Raw genomic sequence first — 26,714 nt, 5'->3', positions numbered from 1 at the left:
TCTTCCTGCAGCCCATTCCAGGTTCCCTCTTGGTGGCTGGCAAAACTCTCAGTCTTGGAGAGCTTTAACTTCTGATGAATAAACTCTCCTTGTTTTGGTATCCACGTCCCTCATTCCGGGTGGTCATGAGACTAGAACCCGGCAGAGAAAGGAGAGTGTCTGAAACAGCACGCGATGGCCAGGAACTTGGTCCCAGGTGGCCTGGCCCCTGTGCCCACACCTGAGCCCATCTTTCAGGGCCTGAAATCAGTAGAGACCACAACAAGAGTTCCTAAAGGTACTTCCTGGTTCTGCTCTGGTCTCCGTGGTCTTGAAGGTGTTTTATTTTGTTTTGGAGACAGGATTTCATGTAGTCCATGCTGGTCTCAAACTCTCTATGTATCTGAGAATTATCTTGCACTTTGACCCTCCTGCCTCTACCTCCCAAATGCTGGGACTGTAGGTATATGCCTTCATGCCTAGTTCTATGTGGTGCCAGGGATGAAGCCTGGAGCTTCCTGTATGCTAGGTAGGAACTCTACCAACTGAGCCACATCCCCTGCTCCAGGATATGCCTAGCAACCTAATTGGCACTCTATAAACAAGAATGGGATGAAGAAATAGTGGAATTTGTTACAAAAAGCCACTTATCTGCCTTGTGGTCTTCCTCCCGCCCCAAGTGATTTCCATGACATTGAAAATAGGTTCTGCTCCCCAGGGTGGGCATTGAGCACTCAGTGCTATTTTCTACCAGTTGTTTCTGTCCCTACCAGTTTTGACGACCGAGACTCTTACTAAAGCTAGAGCTCACCAATTCAGCTAGCCGGTGGGCTCCAGGGATTCCTTGTCTCATCCTTCCAGCACTGGGATTACAGGTGTGCCAACATGCTTGGCACGATACACGAGCACTGGTGATCTGAACTCAGGTCCCCAGGCTTGCACAGTAAACACTGAGCATCCTCCCAGTCCCTGGAGCCTTCTTCTCCTTTTTCACTGCAAAGGGCCAAAGCCAGCCCATCATGAAGGTGTGGTGCTATGCTCACCCTTGGGTGCCCTTCAACTCTGCTCAACCCTGTTAGGATGCCCTGGCTATGTGGAAAACACGTCCTCTCCCAGGGAAGTGTGGATGACATGTCCATTCCCTGGGGGGACACAGTGGACTGTTGGACGGCACGTCTACTCCCTTTATCAGGAATTACACTGGAGGCTGGCTGGTTTTCATTAGGGTGATTCCTGGAGTCCAGGTCTGCGGTGTGCAGATTTCAGAGCAAGGCTGTGAGTCACCTTGAGCCAATGAGTCCTTTTCAGGATCAGTCACTCCAAGCAGGGATCCCGGTTGACTGTGATGTGAAATCTGAGTAAGCTGTGTCTTAATGCTGACAGACACTGAAAGATTAGATCAGGCTGTTTTTCTCGGGAGGGTGCAATATTAATAGCAATGATAACATCGCAGAGTGAGTTGCCTCGTCATGTAACCATGGACAGTTTACAAAGTGCCAGCCATAATCTGCTCATTTCACTTCTCAATCATAACCCATGTAATCACCGGTAATAAAACCAGACTATTATATCAAGGATGCATTTAAGTGTTTCATATATGTTAGTGCATCTGATTCCAACAACCCCATGAGAGTGGGATATTCTCCCAGATTCCCTTTAATCCATCTGTAAATCACACAGGTGAGGAGGCTGAGACAAAGAGACCAGGTGATTCACCTAAAGTCACTGACCCGGCCAAGTCCTGACCCAGAGGGGACATTGAATGCATACTGGAACAGTTATTTTCTTGATGGTAGGGCAAAATACCTGACCATAGCAGCTTATGGAGGGAAAGGGTTTATTTCCAGTTACAGTTTTGAAGGGATGCTTCATTATAATGGGTGGAGTGGGGAAGGATGGCAGGAGCAGACAGCTGGGTGTCACACCTCCACATCAGCAGGGAGAAAGCAAAGAGAGTAAGCTAGCTGTGGTAAGTGGGCTGAGTTTTACCATCCTAAGACCTGTCTCCAGTGACACGCCTCCTCAACAAGGCTCCGCTAACTGGAGACTAAGTAAGAGGCTTAATCATAAATTCATGAGGATATGGGGGATATTTCACATTCAAACCACCACAGAGACTTTCATGACTCTGGGATCATGTGCCAAGTGCCATCTGAACCTAGTGCAGGGACAGACAGACAGACCCACACACACCACACACATACACAAAGTAGGATTAAAGGGGCAGGAAATGGTTCCATTTTCTTGGCAAAGTCCAGCCATGAGATTAGCTTTCAGGAAAACCAGGAAAAAGTCCCTGAGAAATATGAGGGCGGGACTCAGCGGCCACCTGGAGAAGCGGTCAGCACAGGCACAAAGGATGAGATCGAGATCAGCCACGAATTCACTTCTAAGTCCTTTACTCCTCAAATAGACTCTCTCATTTCCAACAGGAGGTAGGAGGCTTTCTGTCCTCCAAGAAGTGGGAACATGTGGCAGTAATCAGGAAGCTAGCAAGGGGGAGGGACTCAGAGTAAGAGAAGTGACCTTGAAGGCTGGCCAACAGTGGGTGTCCCAAACCAACACAGACCCTAACCATCCTTTTTCCTTCTTTCCAAGCCTACCGGATATAACCTGGCTGGTTTTCACTCTAGAATCTGGAGCTGGAGAGGCCAATGGCTATCTATCTTCTGGGGTAAACTATTCATATGACAGATGGGGAAACTGAGGTACAAGAGAGTATGATGGCTACTACTGATTGCCAACTTGCATTATCACCCAGATGATAAACATCTGGGCAGGAAGGCATTTTGACATTACATTGAGGAGGGAAGACCCACATGTGTGTGGGCAGAACCATCCCATGGGCTTGGGAGCTTGGCCTGAACAAAAAGGAGACAGAGTTGAACACCAGCATTCATCTCTCTGCTTCCTGACTGTGGATACAATGTGACCAGCTGCCTCATGCTCCTGCCACCATGCCTTTCCCGCCATGATGGACGGTTCCCCTCAAACCAAATGTGAGACAGAACAAATCCTCCTTCTTTCAGATGCTTCTGTTAGGCATTTTGTCACAACAACAAGAAAAGTCACACATAGAAGAATTGAAACACAGCATAATCAGAGGGATCCCTCCAATGTTGTCCACTAGGTTGGGGACTCTGTCCCCAAAGGGTTAACTGGCCTCAAGTGGAGCAGTGCCATGCTTGAGAAGCCTGGTCCTCAGATCCCAGATCTGTGGGCTGAGAAGTGACCTTTTGGCATCGAGCAGCTGGACTCAGAACCACCAGTGTCATTACACTGCACGGGATCAAATGCTGATTGCTGATTGAGGAGGTGATCTGTCTCCAGACAGGCACCTGATTTCTCCCACAGCTGGGATGTGAAGCCATATGTCAGCAGGTTTTTGGACTTTAAACACTGCTTTTTTGCCATTGTATTGCATTGTTACTTTTACATTGATTTACTTTGGTTTATGACTGCAGAGGGTTTCAATAAATCGTCATGAAGAAGGCATGGTGCCAAGGCTTAGCTCTTGGCAGTGGGAGCATGTGAAGGAGGCTGTTCACATCACAGCAGGCCAGGAAACTGAGAGAGTAGGACAGGAAGTAGATGGTAATAACATACTCCAAGGACCCTGCTACTGTGACTTACTTCCTTCAGCTAGGCCCAACCAGAACCTTCCAAAATAAAACCACCAGCTGGAAACCAATGTTCAAAACATAAGCGTATGGGAACACTTCATATTCAATCCATAGCATCTAATTTGCATAAGAAACACTTTCCCTGTCCCCATCAATATTATGTAATCATTTGTTTAATGCCTATCTCTCCCAACATGCTGGAGGGTCCTCCATTGAGACGCCTGGGGTCTGGCACATACCTGGCTTATAAAAGATATTAAAATATTTGTTGAGGAGCTAGAGAGATGGCTTAGCGGTTAAGGTGTTTGCCTGCAATGCCAAAGGATCCCAGTATGATTCTCCAGGACCCATGTAAGCCAGATGCATAAGGGGATATATGCATCTGAAGTTTGTTTGCAGTGCTGGAGGCCCTGGTGCGCCCATTCTCTCTCTCTCTCAGATAAATAAATAAATAATATATATTTAAAATATTTGTTGAAGTAATCAAAGCATTTGTAGATTACTCATGATAACTGTGGCTATTTTTGCGTATAAGCCATGCATGCATTTGTGAATGTTCGTTTCTGTGTGTGCACATTCGTGTGTGTGTGTGTGTGTGTGTGTGTGTGTGTGTGTATGGAGGAGCTCAGTGTTGGGTGCCTTCTTCAATATCTCTCCACCTTAGGTTTTGAGACAGTGTCCCACACTGAACCTGTGATCAGAAATCACTGATAGGGCTATAGTACCTACCCAGCAAACCCTAGGAGTCCTCCTGTCTCTGCCTCTCCAGCGCTGGAATTTTAGGCACGTGCTACCATGCCTAGCTTTGCTGTGGGTGCTGGAGAGCTGGACTCAGGCCCACATGCTTGTGTAGCAAGTACTTTGCCCACTGAGCCCAACTTTTGCTATTAAATAGCATAGGCCTTTACTGAGCGCGTATCTCTTAACTACCAAGGGCTGTTCCAAACAGATCATGCGCTAACTCATTTTGGCCACAGCTTCAAGCAGTAGGTTCTGTAATTATGCATGTTATGGATGATAAAATTCAAATTCAGAGGGAAGAGATGATCTTGTCTTAAGCGATCAAGTGAGAGAGGAGCCAGGACGTTCACCCAAAGTGTATGCCACAGCCTTTGCCATGACCATGGGCTTTGTGGTAAGCCCGTGGTCTTACTCCACTTTGAGGAGACCCCTGCTTCCCGTGTCCTGCTGAGCCACCTCACCCTTCAGCTCCAGGATCAGTGCACACATGATTCAGTGCACCACTTACTCCATCTCTCTGGCCACTGTGATTACATCAGGATGGCCACTGACCCAAAGATGAACAGGGTCCCATGTAGCCTAGGCTGGTGTAGAACTTTGGATCCTCTGCGTCAGTCTCTCAAGTGCTAGGATTATAGGAAATGTGCCACCATACCAGGCTCCTGCCTGGAACTCTCCTGGGGCCTCTAAACTACACCTCTGTTCCCTTGAGATCCTCACATGTAACAGCAGAGCTTGAGGCCATCTTCCCAGCACATGGAGGAAGGCGTCGTTAGAGGTGCAGAATGGAGCCAAAGTACACGGGGAGCAAAGGGAAGGTGGGTCACAGGGCTGGTGCTGGGAAAGAGGAGACATGCATGTGTGGGTGACATGGTGTGATCCTGGATCTAGCCATACCTGAAGGATCTGGTGCCGGCATTTCCAATCACTTCCATCAGTGGTTATACATTGCGTGTTTATTTGGCTCTAGACAGTTCAGGCGAGTTTTCTCCCACTTTAAACTCAAAGATGGCTGACTCATTCAAGTTGGTTTCCATTTGCCCCAAAAGCAGCTTCCTTTTCTCTAGGGTATTTGCACACAAATGCCTTATAGGATCCTAAACTGTTAGACAAGGCTTTTCCGAATGTAGACATGCCCATCCATCCACAGGTCTGGAAGACAAGGGTGACAGCTCACCTTCCCTACACCCGACATGACAGGCACTGCTTTCAGCGTTCGACGTGTATCACTCATCAATCGGCACGAGCCTCATTCCAGTGAGAAGATGGGCAGTCCGAGGCATACAGAAAGAGCTGCATAGCTAGCAGGTGACGGCAGAGCAATACTGGTACCTGGCAATCTAGCTGCGACCCTCCCACCTTAGCTTTTGCACAAGCCTGTGTCTGCTTCCCCTGCAAAGACCCACACAGGAGCGATGGCCGCCAGCTCTGGTTTCCAGGGCACCTCTGAAGTGTGTCTTCCCAAGCATCTGCTCTTTGCCTCATTGCCAAAGGCACATTTAAACGCCTGCCTCCAGCTCCCTTCGCTGTCGGCAGTGTAATGAGCCCACGGCAGTTAACCATTGCTGTCTTTCTCAATGCAGGCTGCACGTGTGCATGCCAGCAACCAGCCGCCACGAGATCCGAAACGGACAGGTAACACCAGAGGAAGCAATGCAGAGATCAGATGAGGGCGCAGAAGGGACAGCTCTGACAATGCCATAAGGCTGTCTCCTTGCCTATTGTTCTGGTCTCTGCGGCCAGCCTCCCAGGCACTCTAATGAGGTAGGACCAGAACATCTGTTCAGATCTTGGTCTCACTCGGCTCTATGTTTGCTGTTTCCTCCTTGTCTGAGCCAAGCAACTGCTTTTAATGTCCCCAGCTCAAAGGTCTAGCAGCTCTGTCATTATGTGCTTACCGGGCAGAGCTTGAAGTAAAGGGGTGTTGAGTGGGGACATTAGTGGGCAATGTACTGTCCTGAGTGTCTCTGGGTATGCAGCAGTCACATTTGGGTTAAGTCACCTCTTTTCTAGGAAAGCAAAACTCTCCTGAGTTGCCAGTTCCAGTAGCTCTCCTAAGCATCCCCGTCCCTGCTATGGAGGGCAACAGGCAGTGGTGGGATGGCAAAGACTTTGTCAACCACAAATATGAAGGAGGAAGCCCCAACTTGTGAGTGCCAATTCCTGTAATATATATACCCCCACCAGTGCCAATATTAAGCCACTGAGGTCAGGTGCATAGCAGACCTGAAATGTTTTTATACTTAATTTATTTTTTATTAACAACTTCCTTGATTGTAAACAATAGCCCATGAGTTTCCCCCACTTTCCCCTTTGAAGCTCTATTCTCCATCATACCTCCTCCCCCTCTTAATCAGTCTCTTTAAAAAAAATTATTATGTTATTTTTATTTATTTATTTATTTACTTAAGAGTGACAGACAGAGAGAGAAAGAGGCAGAGAGAGGGAGAGAGAGAGAGAGAGAGAGAATGACTGTGCTAGGGCCTCCAGCCGCTGCAAACAAACTCCAGACACGTGTGCCCCCTTGTGCATCTGGCTAACGTGGGTCCTGGGGAATCGAGCCTTGAACCAGGGTCCTTAGGCTTCACAGGCAAGCACTTAACCCTAAGCCATCTCTCCAGCCCAATCAGTCTCTCTTTTATTTTGATGTCACGATCTTTTACCTCCTACTATGGTGGTCTTGTGTAGGTAGTGTCAGGCACTGTGAGGTCATGGATAGCCAGGCCTGAAACCTTTGAAGACCCTTGACTCAGAAGTCTTGATTAACTAACCTCAGCTGTCTGGGTGGGAAGCCTGGCCTGCCACTTGTAGTAGGAGGACTGGGAGAGGTTGTCCTTGAAACATGACTTTAGAAGCAATGACAGACACGGTAAGACAGGCAGGCTAAGGGTTCCAGCTGCCGCGCGACCAAGTACCCTTGCGAGCTGGTGAATGGGAATCTCTTGCAAACTTACAAACCTCACTGAGACCTTTCCTCCCTCCATTTCAATGTGGAGACAGTCACCAGGGATGCCACCCACAGAGGGGGAAGGCTCTGCCATTCTGCTTTCCCCAAAAGCAGACAGGGGATTTGGCAAAGCCATGTCTTGGCCAATGGCAACACTAAACCCAGTAGCTTCAGAAGCCCACAGCTCATTTGCTTCCTCTCTGTCATTCTCTTCCCTTTCTTTCTCCTTTTAGCTTCCATACAGTGGAAATTCAACTGGGAGCACCATGGATAACTGGAAGAACAGTCCAAACAGAGGCTATCAGAGTCTAGTGGTACTGAGTTTCAGAGCTTGGTCAAAATGGTTGAGCATGTGGAGAGGGGATCAGTTTTGACAGCTTTTGGTTCTGGCACCAAAAGAGAGTGTCAGGTACCTGAACTCACTTCATTGATCACAGGAGAAGGGACAATGCAGCAAGCTTCCATAGATACTTTAATGAACCCATCTTCCCATTCATCCACACATCCACACATCCATCCATTTCTCCATTAATTCACCTTTCTACCCATCCATCCATCCATTCATCTACCCATCTCTCATTCATTAATCCATCTCTCCATGTATTCATCTCTCTGTCTATCTACTTATCCATCCACACATCCATCCCTCCACCTATCCATTGATCCACCCATGAATGCATAAACCTGTTCCTCTATCCATCTGTCTATCCATCCATCTCTTCATCTACCCATTTGTCTATCCATCCATCCATCTATGAAGTAACTTTTTATAGTGCACTTGAATAGACTCATGGAGGTACCTTGCATTAGCCCTGTAAGTGTGAAAGATGTGGAAAAGTAGGTCCATGTATGTATGTTATTGGGGGGGGGGGGAGGGCAGAGCAAGGATTAGCCTTTCCTGAGGTCAGTGGTTACAATAATTATGAGAATATTCCAGACTTATCCACACAGCACTTGGCCCCATTCATGGCCTTTTCAATTTTAGCATGCAATAAATATTCCTATTAAAATGAATCACAGCTTGCAAAGGCGGCCTCATATTCATAGCCCCACAAGCCCCCTGGAACTGCAGTGCACATGGGCTATGGCTGCACACTCAGGGCTGTTCAAGTTTAAATTCATTAGCATGGGCTGGAGAGATGGCTTAGCGGTTAAGCGCTTGCCTGTGAAGCCTAAGGACCCCGGTTCGAGGCTCGATTCCCCAGGACCCATGTTAGCCAGATGCACAAGGGGGCACACACATCTGGAGTTCGTCTGCAGTGGCTGGAAGAAGCCCTGGTGTGCCCATTCTCTCTCTCACTCTCTGCCTTCTTCTCTCTCTCTCTGTGTCTCTCTCTCTCTCTGTCACACTCAAATAAATAAATAAAAATGAACAAAAATATTTTAAAAAATTCATTAGCATGCGGAGCTCGCTGCCTTAGTCACACCAACCCGGTGTTAAGCGCACAACATACGTGTGAGGCTAGTAGTTGAAATTCTGAACAGAAACTTCTAGAAGGGTCTACTGGACAACATTCCATAACTGCCCTCGAACTAGTCATCACACACCATTTGACAGATAAGGAAACAAACTGGAGAAGCTAGCTAGTGCGAGGCAGAGTCTGGCGTGAAGCTTGGCCTTCTCACTCAAGTCCATTGCTGCTTGGAAAGCAGGACAGAATAGGGAGGGCCTGGTCCCAGAAGGCCTGTACTCTAACGGAGGCTTTTTTTTTAAATATATATTTTTAATCTAGGTAGGGTCTTGCTCTAACCAGGCTGACCTGGAATTTACTATGTAGTGTCAGGGGGGCCTCAAAGTCATGGTGATCTTCCTACCTCTGCCTACGGGTCTTAGTGGGGTGGCGCCACCCCTACTGTGGAGCTGAGCAGGTGATAGCTCAGGTCTGGCTGATGGGAGCGCTGCACCTCTGAGCTTTGAGGGACATGAGCAGTTGAAGAGACGATGCTGAGACAAGGTGCATGCGTGCACACCCTAGTAGTCATAGTTTCCTTAGCGTTGCCGGGACCAAGCACTGGGCGGAAGCAGCTGATGGCAGGAGAGGCTTGATTTGCACTTCCGGTTTCAAGGGGAGTTTCATCATGGCAGGGAAAGCGCGGCAGGGCAAGCAGCCGGGCGTCGCATCTGCACAGTAGCAGGAAGTAGTCTCCGAGTAAGCTAGCTCTCGACACCCGGTTGGCTGCACTAATAAACGTCATGGCCCGCCCTCAGTGAACAAGACTTCATCTCCCGAAGGCTCCACAACCTTTTCAAATTGTGACCAGCTGGGGATCAAGTATTCAAAATACATAAGCCTATGGGGGCGGCATTTCACGTTCAAGCCACCACACATATTAAGACTCATATCTGTGACAATCAACCCATCACCCCAGTGACAAGTGCCACTGATCAGCCTTCCTAGCACACACCCAGACTGGGGAGCTGACTGTGGGCCAGTCATTGTGTACCTTTGTAATGCCCCAGTCACTGTCATTAACTTCCTCTTACAGATGGGGAAGTCAAAGACCTGCAAATTAAGCTACCCAGAGTCAGCCAGCAGGCATGTGGTAGCAGGGCTCAGCCCTCTTGTCTTCGCTGCAAAGCCCTTGGTCTTCTGCTTTGGAATAGAAGAGACTAGATTTGTCCAGGGTTGAGTACTTATATCCCATTTCTCGACACATCTTGCCCCACTGTCCCCTGAGCATCAGAGCTTGGTGGGGTTTGGATTTTCCACAGAGACAAGTGCTCAGTCTATAGCTCTGTGGGGAATGATCAGAACTTTCTATTTCTGGAGCTGGGGAGATGGTTCAGTGGGTAAAGGCGCTTGCTTGCAAGGCTGCTGACCTTAGTTCAATACATACATACATATATATATTCTTTTTTTTTTTTTTCAAGGTAGGGTCTTGCTCTAGCCCAGGCTGACATGGAATTCACAATGTAGTCAGTGGCCTTGAACTCATGGCAATCCTCCTACTTCTGCCTCCCGAGTGCTGGGATTAAAGGTGTGTGCCAACATGCCCAGTTTATATATTACTCTTTCATGTATGAGAGAGAGAGAGAGAGAAATAGGTAGGTAGAGAGACAAGAGAGATGGAGAGAATGGGTGTGCCAGGGCCTCCAGCTGCTGCAAACCAACTCTAGATGCATGTGCCCCTCATGCATCTGGCTTACATGGGTTCTAGGGAATCATACCTGGTCCTTTGGGTTTGCAGGCCAGCGCCCCAACCGCTAAGCCACCTCTCCAGCCCTCGATACTTTCTTAGCACCCACATGAAGGCAGACACAAAGTGGTCCGTGCATCTACAATCCCAATGTACCTGTAGCAGTGGGAGATGGAGCCAGGAGAATCAGTCAGTTGGCCTGCAGTAGTGACTAAAGGAGAGAGACCCTGTCTCAAAAGGGGTGGAAGGAGTCAGGCATGGTGACACACATCTTTCATCCCAGCACGTGGGGGGGGGGACAAGGGGGTGGCAGAAGAAGGAGGACTGTCCTGAGGCCAGCCTGATACTACCTAGTGAATTCCAGGCCAACCTGAGATAAAGTTAGACCCTACCTCAAATAAATAAATGAATAAGTGAATAAATAAAAAAGAGGTGGAAGGAGAAGAGAAACATCCCAGGTTGTCCTCTGACCTCCACACGGGTGCTGTGGCATGTGGATGTGCACGCCTGAACCCACACATCACATACACCATACACATACATACACACACCTATACATACACACAAATAAATAATAACAATGAGGAACTTTCTGTCTTCCGTGTGATCTTGCCTGGCGTTCTCACTCCTGGATACCTTGGGATGAATGGCCAAGCAGCAGGGGTGTTGGGCAGCAGCAGGAAGGAAGTGGCCCAGCACAGGTACCTGGCACAGCCTAGCAGCTGCTCACAGGAGGCTCCTGAGAGCTCTGGATTCTTCCTCCCCGCAGGTCTGTTGCTAATTAAACCTGCCCCTCATAGCCACTGCACAGGACAGGGGACCTCTCCTGCAAGCTGTAATTTGCCAACATGACGGGCAAGCAGAAGCAAGTGTTCAGCCATTGCCTGCAACCACAGCTTCAAAATATTGACTAGCGGGAAACTGAGACCCAGGCCTGCTTTCGTCCCCCTCGAATCCCATCCAGATCAATACTTCGCTCCTGGGCACGAGAAGGGGAAGATCCTTTCAATTCAGCCCTGCTGTCCTGTTCTGCTTCAGTGAAAACGCTATCATAGGTGAAGATGTGAAAATTACAGAACTCGTCTAAAGATATTACATGGATCTAGCCATGCATTCTAATGACTCACAGAATGTAGGCTGCCCAGCTAGCGGCCAGTAATTAGAGCCATGCTGTGTTGAATGTGCGCACATAGGCCCCTGGGCACAGAGGTTCCATAGAGTCTGTCTCCTGAATTGTGCTCATGCTGTGGGGAGGCGGAGGTGACAAAAGGTCAAATGGGCACCCTGAAAGATGTCCCAGAGCTGGGACAAGCTTGGCACTGTTGGAAAGGCAAGAGGAGATTTAAACAAACAAATTGGGGAGGGAGTGGCTGGTGAGATGGCTCAGTCAGTAAAGTGCTTACCTGACAGGTATAGCGACCTGAGTTCGATCCCCTTGTAAAATGCCAGGCATGGTGGTACACACTTGTAATCCCTGGGGAAGTGGAGATAGGAAGATCCTTGGGGCTTGCTGACTAGCCAATCTAGCCTAATTGGTGAGCTCTAGGACCCTGTCTTGAGAAGAGGTGGACACCATTCCTGGGAAATGACACCTAAGCTTGTCCTGTAGCCTCTACATGCATGCATACCTACACACACGTGAGCTTGCATATACACATACATGCCCACACGATGGATTGCGAGAGTCAAGACAAGCAGGAACTAGGCTGGGATGGGGGTGGGCAGGGGAAGTGGGAGACTGAGGGGAGATGCTCTCCTTGACAGCCGAGAGCTGACCGGGACCTGAAGCTGCACTTGAGCAAAATGGCATTGCTGCTGGGAGCCCAGCCCAAGGTGCCCACAGGGATGGGTGACAGGGATCTTTCCTCCTGTTGAAGAATGACCACTGCAGGGGCCAGATGCCCCTCTCAGTTTCCAGAAAGTTGTTCAGAGATAAGGGAGGCAGCTGGGGACACTCCAAACTCAATGTCTACCCAGGCATTCTGCATGTGCAGGGCTCTAGCTTGCCTAGCTGGAAAATGTCAGTGGTCATACCTTCACTGAGAGAAGCGCTCACCTGCGCATGGTCTAGATTTGGGTGTTAGGGTGAGAATCCTGAGTTAAAATCTCAGGTCTTGTTGTGGGTATCCTTAAATGGATCATACCAACTCTCTGAGACTTATTCTTCTTTATAGAAAGAATTATTGGGAAAGTATTAGAAAATCCAGAGGCTGGCACCCTCTAAGTAATGCTTCATGGTAGGTAGCTATGAAGCCAACCTTTTCTAGGGTATATGAACAGCTCTCCCTCCATGGCCTTGGAGCAGTTCTGCCTGGATGTGCAGTGCCCATTGGTGCCCAGCCTTTCTGTACGCAAGTCTCCATCTCCCCTGAGAGTCCAGTCCAGAGCCCCGTGTCCATCACAACAGACACAGAGGCAGGGGACATGTCAGCTATTCTGCCATTGCCCACGCTGTGGCGTCATGCTCTGGGGCATCCCCAAAGACCCCAAAAGAAGATGACACAGCATTCAGAATTCTGGATTAAGGCACCGGGTAGGGCGACCTCCATAAACAGCTTCTGAAATTGGCGGCGTGAAAACTGCGCTCTGTCATTTCATCCTGTCCACGTTCTAGTGAGTGGAAGTGAGTCAGCTTCCCACATCACAGCTCGGTGGGGTGGACAGACTCTCCTGGGGCCCGCGGGAGCTCTGCCACCAGAGCCGTGGCTTGAGCAGGTCTCAGGGGATCGAGCGCTCTGAGGCTTTCTATTTTGGTTCTCTTGTCTAAGTCAAGTGCAGCTTTGTCTCCTGTTTCCCTCTCAGCCCACACACAGCCTCAGTGCAGAAGGAACCTTCCCACCCTGGCTGGCTCACCAAACAACGGGCCCTCTAGGAAGGTGAGGGGGAGAAGGCAGAGAGAACTCCAGGAAGACAAGTGCCCACATTCTGTTGATCTGCCCCAAACCTGGCTGGCTCTCCCCCCCCGCCAGGGCCTTGGCTAAGCACTATGGTCCAAGAAGTTTAGAAAAATGAACCTGAACTTGAGATTTAAGAGAATGTCACAGCAAGGTCACAAGTCCACTGTGGGGACAGGAAGTGATACTTGCTAAGCTTCCTTCAGCCATTCTGCTTTTTTTGTTTTTTCTTTTTGAGGTAGGGTCTCACTCTAGCCCAGGCTGAATTGGAAATCACTCTGTAGTCTCAGGGTGGCCTCGAACTCATGGCAATCCTCCTACCTCTGCCACCCGAGTGCTGGGATAAACCACCACGCCTGGCTCATTCTGCTTTCTTTTTTTCTCCTTCCCTCCCTCTCTCCCTCCTTCCTTCCTTCATTTCTTTTGTTTCTGAGAGAGAGGGGTGGAGCCTTTGGGAGGTGGAGCCTTGCTGGAGGAGGTGTGTCACTGGGGGTGGGCCTTGAGGTGCTCACTAGCTGGCTCGCTCTTGCTGCTTCCTCCCAGATGATGTGACAGGATGTGACGCCCAGACTCTGCTCTGCCATGTTTTCTCCACCTCGCTGAGACCTCTCCTCAAAACTGTGAGCCTGAAATAAACCCTTTCTGGTGGTTTGATTCAGGTGTCCCCCATGAACTTAGGTATTCTGAGTGCTAGGTTGCCAGCTGATAGAGATTTGGGAATTAACGCCTCCTGGAGCCAGTATATTATTGGGAGCGGGCTTATGGGTGTTATAGACAGTGTTTGGCACACTCTCCTGTTCCTGTTGTTCACCTGATGTTGGCCAGGAGGTGATATCCACCCCTTTGCTCATGCCATCATTTTCTCCTGCCATCATGGAGCTTCCCTTTGAGTCTGTAAGCCAAAATAACCCCTTTTATCTCCAAAAGCTGCTCTTGGTCAGGTGATTTCTGCCAGCAATACGAACCCCACTGCAACACCCTTCCATGAGCTGCTAAAGTCCTGGTGTTCTGTCCTGGTGAGTAGAAAGTGACTGCATCAGGAGGTTCCTGTCAAGAAGAAGGGTATTGACTGGTCTCAACTTCCAGGCTCCTGTGCGGGGTGAGATTGTTGCCATAACAGATGGTACAGGGAGATGGGGAGAAGCCAGAGAGCAGAGGTCTGGTTTTAAAATATACCAGGCCAGAGCGATCTGTCTTCCCCACTAAGCAGACATGTTGCAGATTCTATTAAAAGCACACGCGAACTTCTGAAGACAGGTTCTAATAAGCAATTCTAATTATCATCTTCATTAGCTTTTCCAGTCCCAGGGCGAGCTATTTTCATACTGGGAAGAAGCCGCAGTTCTCTGGTGTTCTCGGCATGTCTGGACGTGGTGTTGGGTACTGAGAAAGGTGGGCCCGACCTTGAGCAGTGCATAGAGGTGGATGGGCCCCCAGCCTCACTGAGGGAGTCTTTCTGTTTGGTTGGATCAGCCAGCTTCCTATTACACATGAAAGTGCAGGATAAAGGGGACCTTGGAGGAATGACTCTTGGGGTTTACCATTGAACCTGACAATGATGGTTTGGCTTGCCTGGCCCAGGACTGGCTGACATTCGTGAAAGGGTCTGGCATGAGACTTTTCCCATTGTAACTGCCACAGTCAGCTTCACACTGCTGAGGTGAACTTCCAAACCAGACATACTTATGGGAGGAAGAGATTTATTGATGCTTACAGATCCAGGGGACGTTCCATAATTGTGGAAGAAGCTGGCCTCCTTTCACACGTCCACACAGAGGGAGAAATACCACAACCAGCCCCAGAAACAAGCACTCTAGGAACCCCAGACAGAGTTCAAGCAAATTCAGATCCGCCCCCAAACACACCTTATGGCTAGACCCTGGATCCACCTACAGTGACATCAAGTTACAAGCTTGAATAAAATTCCTGAATCCACCATTCAAACCACCACAGTAACTCACTGGCATCACACAAATCCATGCCCCTTTTCAGGCTGAGTGTTATCATCCTCCTATTTGATGCATGAGATGAGAAGTCCAGAGAGGGGACTGTCAGCCATATCCTGGGCTAGCTGACCTCAGAGCCCATCCTTTGGATACAGCATTGTGCCTGCCAGAGGCTGAGAGGAGTTAAAATAGACAAGCTCATGAGCCTCCTGGTTTCTGCCACCCCTTCAAGTACAGAGCTGAGCCCTTCTTACATAAGTCTCCTGCTAAAGTCTAAATGTGTTCCCTGAAAGCTTTGTGTTGGGAGCCATCTTCAAATTCATCTGTTCATAGCAATTGGAGATGGACCCTTTGGGGGTGATTGAAGTCAGAAGAAGTGCTGAGAGGGGCCCCCTATATAGTATAGGGGCTTTATAAGAACAGCCATGCTGATTCTGTCAGAATCATGCTCTTGGGCTTCCTAGCCTTCAGAACTATGGGCAACATAGTTCCTTATGCTTTAGAAGTATAGTCTCAGGTATTTTATCACAGTAGCGGAAAGTAGACTAAGACATACTCTCTTAGCAAATCTTGCCTGGATACCATCGATTTCTTTCTCCCTTTTTCTTTTGGGGTGTGTGTGTGTGTTTGTGTGTGTATGCATGCACTTGGATGCCAGAGGTCAATGTCAAGTGTCTTCCTTAATTCTTATCCAACTTATTTTTGACACAAGGTCTCACTGAACCTGGAACTTTTCTATTTAGCTGGAATAGGTAACCAGCAAACTCCGGGCATCCTCCTGCCTCTACCTACCCAGTGCTAGGATTATAGGCACATACTGTCACACCCTGGGATCTGAACTCCCGTCCTCATACTTGCACAGCCAGCACTTCACCACTGAGCCATCTTCCCAGCCCTGGAGTCACTGTTGAAACAGTTCCTGGAGGCTGTATTTGCAGGTTCCCTCACCCAGCCGGTGAAGATTTCAGCAGGCCCATCGTTCTCTGTAATCCTGGGGCTTGTTGGTGGAGGTGGACTCCTCTGCTCGGCTGAGCATCTTGAGGTGGGAAGGTTCAGCCCTCACAGGGTCTAGCCATTTTTCCCTGTCCTGACCTGGCTCGTAAAACTCACCCAATAATTGGCTCCTGGTTGGAGAGTGGATTAAAATCATGAGTGAAGGAAAGACTGAAAGAGCTGGGCTCCCTGTCAGCTCTAACCCACACTCCACCAGGATCTGGCTCTGCAGGAGTGTTTACTGATCTCAAACACATTGCATGGTCTCAAGATTTCCCTGCCTTCCAGTCTCATCTGCCTGGAATGTTCATGACCTTTCTTATGAACTCCCATTCATTCCTCAAAGATGAGTTCAAATCTATCCCCTACCATTCTCCTTAGGTTTCCCTTGAAACAAACTACTCCAAGGCTCTCAGAGCACTTGGTACATGTGAATTGAAACTCATGGCTGAGTTCAAGATCACAGCTATTTACACACTTGCCTGACAAGTGTAGCCTCCCATGTTGGGAACTAAATCCGATGTATCTCTGATCCTCCAAGCCTGCTTCAATGCAAGTATTTGAAAATTGAATGAATCAGAGCTTCAAGCCCAGTGGAGTGAGTGGAACATGGGAAAGAACACCATTCAACTAGCCCTGTTCTCTTCTGTCCAAAGAGTCTTTGAAACACAAGAGACGCCTATAAGGTGTCACATTCCAGGTGAGAGTGGAGTTCCTGAGGGACAGTGTGTCTGCTGCTGAGATGGAACCTATTTGCTACCTCAAAAGACAGATCTCTTTCTTTCATGACCTTTCTGGGTCACTCAGTGGTACCTAACACACCTCTTTACATGGGACTGATGTCTTGGGCTGGGCATCAGATCCTGTCTAGGGTGATAGTCCTGTGATTGCACCATAGTACCCACAGCACGGTGGGTGTCTAACCTGGTGCTAAGAGAGATCTCAATCACTTGGTATCTAAGACACAGTGAGGAAGGTGGAGGCTCCTTGCAGAACTGCTGACCTTTGACCTTTGTTTGTGTGCCCAGCCTTCCTGGGTGGGAAACAACCCTGACACAAGCTTTGAAAAGTGGACAACCTGTGGTATAGAAATTTCCTATGGACTGAAACATCCCATCCTGGAGGGTTCAGACTCAGAAAGTGAAAGAAACTTGGGCTGGGGATTTGGCTCAGCAGTTAAAGGCCCTTGCTGGCAAAGTGTACTGGCCTGGGTTGGCTTCCCCAATATCCACGTACAGCCAGATACACAAAACGGTGCATGCGTCTGGACTTTATTTGCGGTGGCAGGAGGCCCTGGTGCAACCAAACTTTCTCTCTGCTTATGAAAAAAAATAATAATAATAAATAAATAAAAGCATCTTTAAAAAAGTAAAGGAAACTTACCAGGTTCACAAGGCTCCTCCCCAAGATTATACAAGCAGTACAACCACTAGAGAGATGCTCTTCTACGGCCTGGGAAACCTGAGGGCTGCGCAGAGAGCTGCAGCGATGCGGCTTCTGTGCACTGTCACCCATCCCGGGGTGGGTGGGCTTTCAGGTGATATGGCCACCTTTGAGTCATCCAGGCTCCTGTAAGCAATCCCTCACCTGTGCTTTATAAATAACTCCAATAAGTGCATTGGTTTGCCTATCTGGACCACAATGGCCTGTTGTTGGTGTTCCTGGGAGAAAGGGATGTTTGTTTAAGTCATCCCAGCAGCAGCTAATACACAGACCCATGGGAGGTGAGCAGGGCATAGAACAGGAGCAGGTCCTGGGGAATCAAATGGGGGTCCTTTGGCTTTGCAGGCAGACGCCTTAACTGCGAAACCATCTCTCTAGCCGCCTTCTTCTTCTTCTTTTTTTACTTAGGTAGGGTCTCATGAATCCCAGGCTGACCTCAAACTCACTATGTAGCTGAGAATGAGCTTGACCTTCTTTTATTTTTTAGCCTTCTTTTGTAGCAGGGTCTCTTTTTAGACCAGGCTAACCTGGAACTCTGTAGCCTAGGCTGGCCTCAAACTCACAGTGATCTTTCTACCTTGGCCTCCCTAGTGTTGGAATTAACCATGTCTGCCACCATACCTAGTGAGCTTGAATTTGTGATCTTCCTGTCTCTACCTCCCCAGTGCCGGGATTATCACAGGAGTGTTCCACCAGCTATGTTCATGCAGCCTTGCGGATGGCACCCAGGGCTTCGTGCGGGCGTACATGCCAGGCCAGCACTTTACCACTGCCTGCATCCCCAGTCCCTCTGCTGTGCGGTCACTGACCCCAGGCGCATGGCCACCATTTGTCCACATGGCTGCTCACATCCTGGGTACACCCAGGAGGCTGATTTCAAAGATTCTGTTTGATGCTGTCTTCACACCCTGCTGATTTCCTCTATTGTCAGTGGGGAGCCTCCTCTGATGTGACTAATCTCTCTGTGTCCCCAGGCTCATGGGGAGGGGAGGGGGGGTGTTGGAAGGCACCACAGGCAAAAATCAATCCAAAGCAATTAAAGCCCTGCCAGGTCTGATTGGAACAGGAGCAGGATTGATCAGAAATGCACGAGGAAGGGAAACCCTGGTGTCTGAGGCCCCGAGCACCTGAGACAGCCACAAGCCTCTTATCAGGTTCAAGGGCCCCATGCATAACATCCCTGAAGTCCTCTTGCATAAGACCTTCTACAGACAGGTAACCAAAGGTTAGCGGCTCAGCCCCCTTCCGAGTCACCCTGCTCTTGGTGCTCAGCATCGTGACGTTGTGATTTAGTTACAGTTTCAGGTCTGGGCCAGTCTCACTCTATTGTTGTACCTGTTCATGCTTCTTCCTCTCTACTTCTCTTTCTCCCCCCTCCCCCTTCCCTCTACCTCTGTCCCCTTTCCCTCCTTCTGTTCTCTTTCTCTTTCTCCTCTTCCTCCTTTTATTATTATTATTATTATTTTTGAGACAGCTTATATCCCAAGCTGGCCTCAAACTCACTCTACAGCCAAGGATTACCTGAATTCCTGATCCTCTTGCCTCCACCTCCCAAGTGCCGTACCACCATGTCTGGTTTATGGAGTGCTGGGAATTGAACCCAAGGCTTTGTGCATGCAAGGCAAGCGCTCTACCCACTGGGCTATAAGCCCAGCTCCAGTCGGGATTTTTGATTAGCAAGATCCCGAGAGAGGTAATACTTGGGTACATGCATTGTGTCCTTGGCTTGTCTCTTTCCTTTCCCAAGAACTTTGCAAATCACAAGCCCCTGGGATCAAGAGAACTGGGCACACGCAAAACAATCCTCTCAGCAACCTGACTCTGACAAGAAGTTCATTTCCATGGCTGCTGCAGTCAGGTTCACACTGCCGGCAGAAATCACCCAACCAAGAGCAGCTGGTGGGGACACAAAAGGTTTATTTTGCTTTACAGACTCTAGAGGAAGCTCCATGATAGCAGGGGAATACGCTGGCATGAACAGAGGGTGGACATCACCCCTGGCCAATATCATGTGGACAGCAGGAACAGGAGAGTGTGCCAAACACTGGCATGGGGAAACTGGCTATAACACCCATAAGCCCGCCCTCAATAATACACTCCCTCCAGGAGGCATTAATTCTAAGATCTCCATCAGCTGAAAACCTAGCATTCAGAACACCTAAGTTTATGGGGGACTCCTGAATCAAACCACCACATTGGCCAACTGCAAAATCAGTTTGGTGGAAGCATCATCATCATCATCATCATGATGGCTTTGAAGGCTTCCACTCATTTGTCATCAATCTGTTGAGAAGAAACTTTATTATTTTCTGTTGGTACAGTTGATTTGCCTAGACATATCTGAAGACACAACTAACTACTTAGCTGACCCATTGGCATTCTGTCATGGATGATGGAGGAGGTGAGGCCCATATCGCGTCTTTACACATGGGACATTTTCTTCGGTGGCAAAGTTATTGGCAAGTTACAGGGACTCTCCTCTTGTGTATGATTCCCTATCCATACTTGTGGAACCAGCCCTAATTAAACTCTGTGGGACACACACACACACACATGCATGCATGCACACACACACACACATGCACACATATGTGCACATGTGTGCATGCACACACACACACACACACACACACACGATAAAAAAGATTTCATAGTAGAAGAGGGACAAGTTAGGAAGAAGAAGAAGGGATTCAGTGGAAGGACAGCCGAGAGGAGGGGATAGAGATACAATAATGGGAATGGATTTGGCCAAAATTTAGTTTATATTTGTATAAATATTGTCAATCAATGAATTCCAAAAAGTCGCTCAGGTGAGAATATGCCTGTGTTGAAGACAAAGGCCATGCAGGCACATGTGTGCCATGTACGCATGTTCATGCCCATGCAGACACACGTGTGCAGTGTACGCATGTTTATGTGTAAACTGTTTTGAATGCAAATAGGAGATTCCTGTTTTCTTTCAATTTCCATAGACTATTTACAAATCTTCCTACACATTGGATGGCAATGCAAACCTCAACACATCCCAGAAAAATGTGTGCAGGGGCCCTTCTCTGTCCACCAGGCCAGGAACTAGAGGGAAGGTTCACAAGATATCAGACAAGGAACAAGGCACCTCCCACCCCAGGGTCCTGCTGTGGTTTGAGGTGGCTGCTGAGATTGTCACATGTCCTCTCCACACTGCACTCCTGGCAGCATGTGACCCTGTGTCAGGGAAGCGGATGACTCAGCCGAAACATCCAGGGGAGACTTCATTTGGCACAGTCCCAGGCCACGTCCCTGCCCTTTCTTTCTCTTGCTGAGATGTAAGGAGTGATCTGAGGAGGGAAGGAGCAGGCACGGAGACAGACACACAGAGACGCCCAGAAGGACAAAATAGTGCCAGCCTCTTTATTCTGGATTGCTCTGGCCACCAATCTTAGCTGCTGTTTGTAAGGAAGAAACCCATGGGACAAGGGTGCTCACGGCCTGCCTACCCCACCGCAGAAGTAGCACAAGATGTTCTAACATGATTCCAAGGCAGCGACTGATAATCAGATTGGGGATCAGATGGGGGTTAAATTAAGCAACGACGGAAAGAAACTAAAGTCTGAGATCTTCTTCTTCTCAGGAAGGATTTGAGGCAGATTTTCAAAACTGCATACAGTCATGCAGGGAGCGGCTCAGAGCCTGGCCTCAGGGGCTGGGGAATGCGCCACACATGCGTGTGAGGGCCTGAGTTGAATCTGCGTGAGCGTGGCCATGCACGTCTGTAACCCAGTGCTGTGGTGGTGGGGGCAGACAGGAGAGCACTGGGGTTTGCTGGTCAGCCGGTCTGAAATGGCAGCTGCAGGTTGTGAGAGACTCTGCCTCCTCTCTGAGCAACAACATGGATGAAGGATAGAGATGGGTATGCAAAGTTCTCTTCTGGCATCCACACGTGTGCACATGGGATGCACACATCTGCGCATACACACATGTGTGTGCTATATGTATGCACAACACATGCTATTGCTACTGTACATACACATGTACGCCCGCACTCACAAACGCAGAGACCTGGCCTTAGGGATCAGGAATCCGATCTGCATCTCAGCCTGTGCCACTTTCAGGAGCAAGGACAGGCCTTCTGCCTTTGCTTTCTCACCTGTAAAATGGGTGTGAACAGTCCCTGTGCCTCAGTGACCTGTTGGTCAGAGGCAAGCACATAGAACATATACAGAATGCACACTGAGAAATTCCTAGAGCCCACTTGGAAACTGCCTCGGGACTGCTCACCCAACAACCACAGCAGAGAGTGAGAGCGGGGGGGGGGGGGGAAGGGGGGGAAGGGAGTTCTAAGAATCAGCAACATGACTGAAAACGCACCAGTGACTCAGCATTCCAGTTCTGCTGCGTCAGAGCTCTGTCGATTGACTTTCATTCCCAACTCCACCGCCTTTAGCCGCTCCTAGGAGATGTGTGAGGCACACCTGTGGGTGTGTCTGTGAGAGGGGGAGCTCTAGCCTGCACATGGGCAGTGCCATCCCCATGGGCTACGGGCTCCTGGACAACAAACCGGGAAGCCAGCTGAGCCCCTGCGTTCTTCCTGCTCTCTGCTTTCCGATGAACTGTGAGGTGAGCGGCTCCCCTTCCTCTCGGGCTCCTGCTGCCATGATTTGCCATCCACGAGCATGGGGCCAAGTGACCAATGCCGCAGATGAACCTGCTGAAAGCATGAGCCAAAAGAAATCCTTCCTCCTCTTAGTCACCTTCTGTGGATTTTTTTCTTGTTTAGAGAGACAGTGAGCAAGAGCTAGAGCGAGGTAGAATTGGTGCCCCAGGGCCTCAGCCACTGAAACTGAACTCCAGACTCTTACGCCACCTAGTGGGCATGTGTAACCTTCAGCTTGCCTCACCTTTGTGCATCTGGCTAATGTGGGATCTAGAGTAGAACCTGGGTCCTTAGGCTTCGCAGGTGAGCACCTGAACTGCCAAGCCATCTCTCCAGCTACCCCCCCTTTTTTTTGAGGTAGGGTCTCACGCTAGCCCAGGCTGACCTAGAATTCACTATGTAGTCTCAGGGTGGCCTCGAACTCACAGCAATCCTCCTACCTCTGCCTCCTGAGTGCTGGGATTGAAGGTGTGTGACACCATTCTTGGCTCACTTTCTGTGGATATTTGATCACAGCAATGCAAAAGCCTGCAGGGGCCACAAGGAGTCGCACCTCCCTGAGGCATACACATAAGAGACAGCAGAATGTAGGCGCGTCATGAGGCAATTCACTTGTGAGCCCTCGGACCTGCCCTCTCTCTCGAGGCTTCTCACTACGAGCCACATGAATGGGAATACACAGTAGATGTTTGGGCCTCTTTCAATCTTTCTCTAAATCTGTATCCCTTTTTAAGAATGCCATCCTCCAGCTTGAGCTAATGTGGTCAACTTAGTTGTTTCCATGGAGATGGATTTGTAAGGGAGAAGCAGAACTGACTGGGAGACATGAGTGTTCTTAGTGGCATTATTCACCATGGCGAATGGTGGGAGCTGTGTGAATGCCCACCAACTAGCAACGGGGGGGGGACAAGACATGATATTTACGCTGGTGCCTTCAACAAAGACGAGCCTCGGAAGCATTACGCCAAGGGAAAGAGGGCAGTCACCGCCACAGGCCATGCACTGCATCATTATTGCATGTATGGGCGCTTTCCAGGAAAGGCAAATTTGTCCAGGTGGATGACAGATGAATGGTCACCTAGGGCTGGTTGGGAGGGGGTATGTGTGGTGATGGCGAATGGGCACAGACTCTTCGGGGTGATCACAGTGTCCTGACAGTGACTATGCTGAGGGTCACGTGGGCACACAAACATGTGAATCATGTTCTTTGGATGGTCTGAATTAAATTACATCCCACTGAAGCAGCTCCAAGAACAAAAATATAATCAGGTCCCTTTGGACACCAGCCGTGCTCTAGGGAGGATGATGAGGACCTGGACTCTAGATTGGGCAAAACATCCTAAGTGGAAGGAAAGTGTTAAAAATATTTATTTGTGAAAAATGTCACTCAATTTTATTCTAATTTTTTTTTAAAATTCATATTCACAAGCAGAGACAGAAAGAGATAGAGAGTTTCAGGGCCTCTGGCCATTGCAAACAAACTCCAGACACATGTGCCATTTTGTGTGCCTGGCTTTACGTAGGTACTGGGAAACTGAACTCAAGCCACCAGACTTTGCCAGCCATCTCTCCAGCTCCAAATTTGAATTTTTTAAAAATATTGTTATGTATTTGAGATAGAAGGAAAGAATGGGCACACTAGGGTCCATTGATGCTATAAGCAAATGACAGACAAGTACACCACTTTGTGCAACTGGCTTTACATGGGTCCTGGGGAATCAAACTCGGGTCTGCAGACTTTGTAAGCAAGTGCCTTTAACCACTGAGCAACCTCCCCAGCCCTCATTTTTTTTAAGGCAGGGTTGATGTAGCCCTGCGACCCTCCTGACTCAGCCTAGAGTTCTGGGATTACCAGCTTGTTTGATCATGTTTGGAAAGTCACTGAGTATTCTAAACAGTCATTGGCATGCACCTCCAGGGTTGAACAAAAGCACTGGCCCAGGACTAGCTAGAGTTTCCCCTTCTAAACCATCTGCATCTCATAGTTCCAAAGTCAGTGGCTGCAGTTCTGCCCACGGCGTGTGTGTCCCATGCAAGCTCACGACCATCACCCATTTAAGGACACAGCATGAACAGGAGTGAGCTATGGGTCAGACAGGATGTCCCCGCTTGATACATAGCATTGTTTTTATCCTAACACCCTCTGAAGGGGTCATGACCTCTATTTTACAAAGGAGAAATGTGGTTCCCATCAGAGAAGCATTAGGAGATCTCTGTGAGGTCCCCCTGCTTGTATCTTGACTCCCAAGGTCAATGGATTCCAGAACCAAGTGCTCCACCTTTGGGCCGGGTTGGCTCCCTGCTCTGCCAACCTCTATCTAACCCAGGTCTGTCGTGCCCTGCTGCACGCTCATCTTCTGTTTCCAGTGCAGACGGGTGTCGCCTACAGAAAGCCTTGTATGTGGACAAGGACTGCTTCCTCACCATCTGTCTCTTAGCTGTCTCGGCCGAACAGAGGTTCATTCCGCTCCCCCTGAGCAAGTGTCAGATGATGACAAGAAAAGATAACATCTGAGCTATTGTTGTATCTGGAAATCTGCCCTGCAGCCCAGCCGTACCCATGCCTGTGTTTGCCTTGGACAGCAGCCGCCGCGTCTGTGGTCCCTCTGAACACGCGGGAGGTCTACAACGTACGAGAGAAGTTCAAGTTCTGGGCTAAGCACGTAGTTTAGTTTGTAGAGTGCTTGTCTAGGATATGCACGAGTCCTGGGTTCAATCTCTAAATGAGATGCTTCTCAAAAAAAATATATATATATATATATATATATATATATATATATATATATATTTATGTCTAGTGCTTGCCACTCAAGCATGAGGACTTGAATTTGGGACCCTGGCACCCATGTGAAAACTAGGTGTGGTGGTGAGAGCTAGCAATCCTAGAGCTAGGGAAATGGAGACCCAAGGAGCCCTGGGACTTGTTGGTTAGCAAGTCTAGTCCAGTTGGTGAAGTCTGGGTTAAAATGAGAGATTCTGTCTCAAAAAAAAGAAAAAAAAAGGCAAAAAGTATAGGCAGACTACTTCCTTCCTGGTGATGTGGAGATGTGGCCCAGGCTTCCTGTTGAGGCCTGTCGTGCTTTTCCCACCATGATGAAACTTCCCCTTGAAACTACAAGCCTGAAATAAACCCTTTCCTCCCATCGGCTGTTTCTGAGCGGGTGTTTTGTCCCAACAACAACAAAGTTACTGCTATAGTCCCCCAATTTCTGGGCCCACATTCCTTCTGACCATCTCCATGGGCTTTGTTTCAGCTGGATTTTACAGCTCAGACCCTGAATGACATATGTTGACATAATTGCAAGCCATGCCTCAAGATTATAAATCCCAGTACCGCCCACCTACCACAGCCCAGTGACTCCTGTGCTCCTTGTCCATGGCATAAGCACTGAAGGGCCACCATTTCAGTGGCTTATTGATGGTTCAGACCCATGCCCAACTGCTCTGACAGGAGCATGCGAGAGGCCCCTCCCTTGGTTTAAAGGGGAACCTGGCTTCCTCTACACCAAGGCGGAGTGTCTGGGCTGTTTACTTAGGCAAGCTGACAGCTTGGTGCTGTGGCAGGATCTTGGAGGCGGCTCATGGTCCCACCCTGTCATTCGCCATGTGCACTTGGACCAGTTTTTCTCCTTGTACAATATAATCTTTGCCATGCCAGGGATAGAACCCAGAACCTTTATAGATGAAGCAAGCAGTCTTCTATGGAGCCCTGTCCCTAGGTCATGCCTGCCTGGGTGAGAGATGGCTCCCTACCCTGTGTGCAGAACAGAGCAGGCTCCTGGCATGTTACTCAGATCAGAGTCCCTGGCCTGGTGGACCAGAATGTCACATGATCCCATCAGGATAACACTGTGTAGGTCCCCTGGTGTTTTATCCAAGAGGTGGTGGACGAAGGAGAAGGTGACAGGCAGGAGTTTCGGGGGGACTTGTGCGAGTGCCCAAGGAGAGGCTGGGCAGAGAACTGCCACAAAAGGAAGCTATTCAACCTTCAGCAAGTGCAGATTCATCTGGAATCTTTTCTACAGGACTAGTGCAGGCTTACTCCACCCAGAACAATATTCAACAGATTAAAAATAACTTGGACATCTCAGGGCAACAGACATGAAGGCAAGGAAGCATGGAGGGGCGCACGTTCTATTAGGAAAGCCGCCACCAGTGCATTGGGTTGGAAACAGGAGGCTCACAGCCCCTGCGAGTCCCCTACCTAGACTGCTGTCGCAGGGTGCTATTAAAGCAGCTGTCACCTCGCTGCCGCCCCCGCCTCTGCTCTCCAGGTCTGTTTCACTACCAGAATAATTGTCCCCACGTGTCCCTGAAGCCTGTACAGGTGCGGCTCTGCCCACAGAACGATTTCGCTGTACGTACTGTTTCCAGAAG

The 26,714-nt window shown here is 49.1% G+C and overlaps 1 protein-coding gene across 3 annotated transcripts in view; it reads right to left on the bottom strand.

Annotated features, from left to right (window-relative positions):
- Kazn (kazrin, periplakin interacting protein) overlaps nucleotides 1-26,714 on the bottom strand; it is a 361,840-nt gene that overhangs the window by 131,112 nt on the left and 204,014 nt on the right. The gene's annotated exons all lie outside the window — the stretch shown is intronic.

This window comes from Jaculus jaculus, chromosome 5 (assembly GCF_020740685.1).
Source record: "Jaculus jaculus isolate mJacJac1 chromosome 5, mJacJac1.mat.Y.cur, whole genome shotgun sequence".
NCBI lineage: Eukaryota > Metazoa > Chordata > Mammalia > Rodentia > Dipodidae > Jaculus > Jaculus jaculus.
Note: the sequence above shows the minus strand (reverse complement) of the source record. Positions and strands in the feature narration are given on the sequence as shown.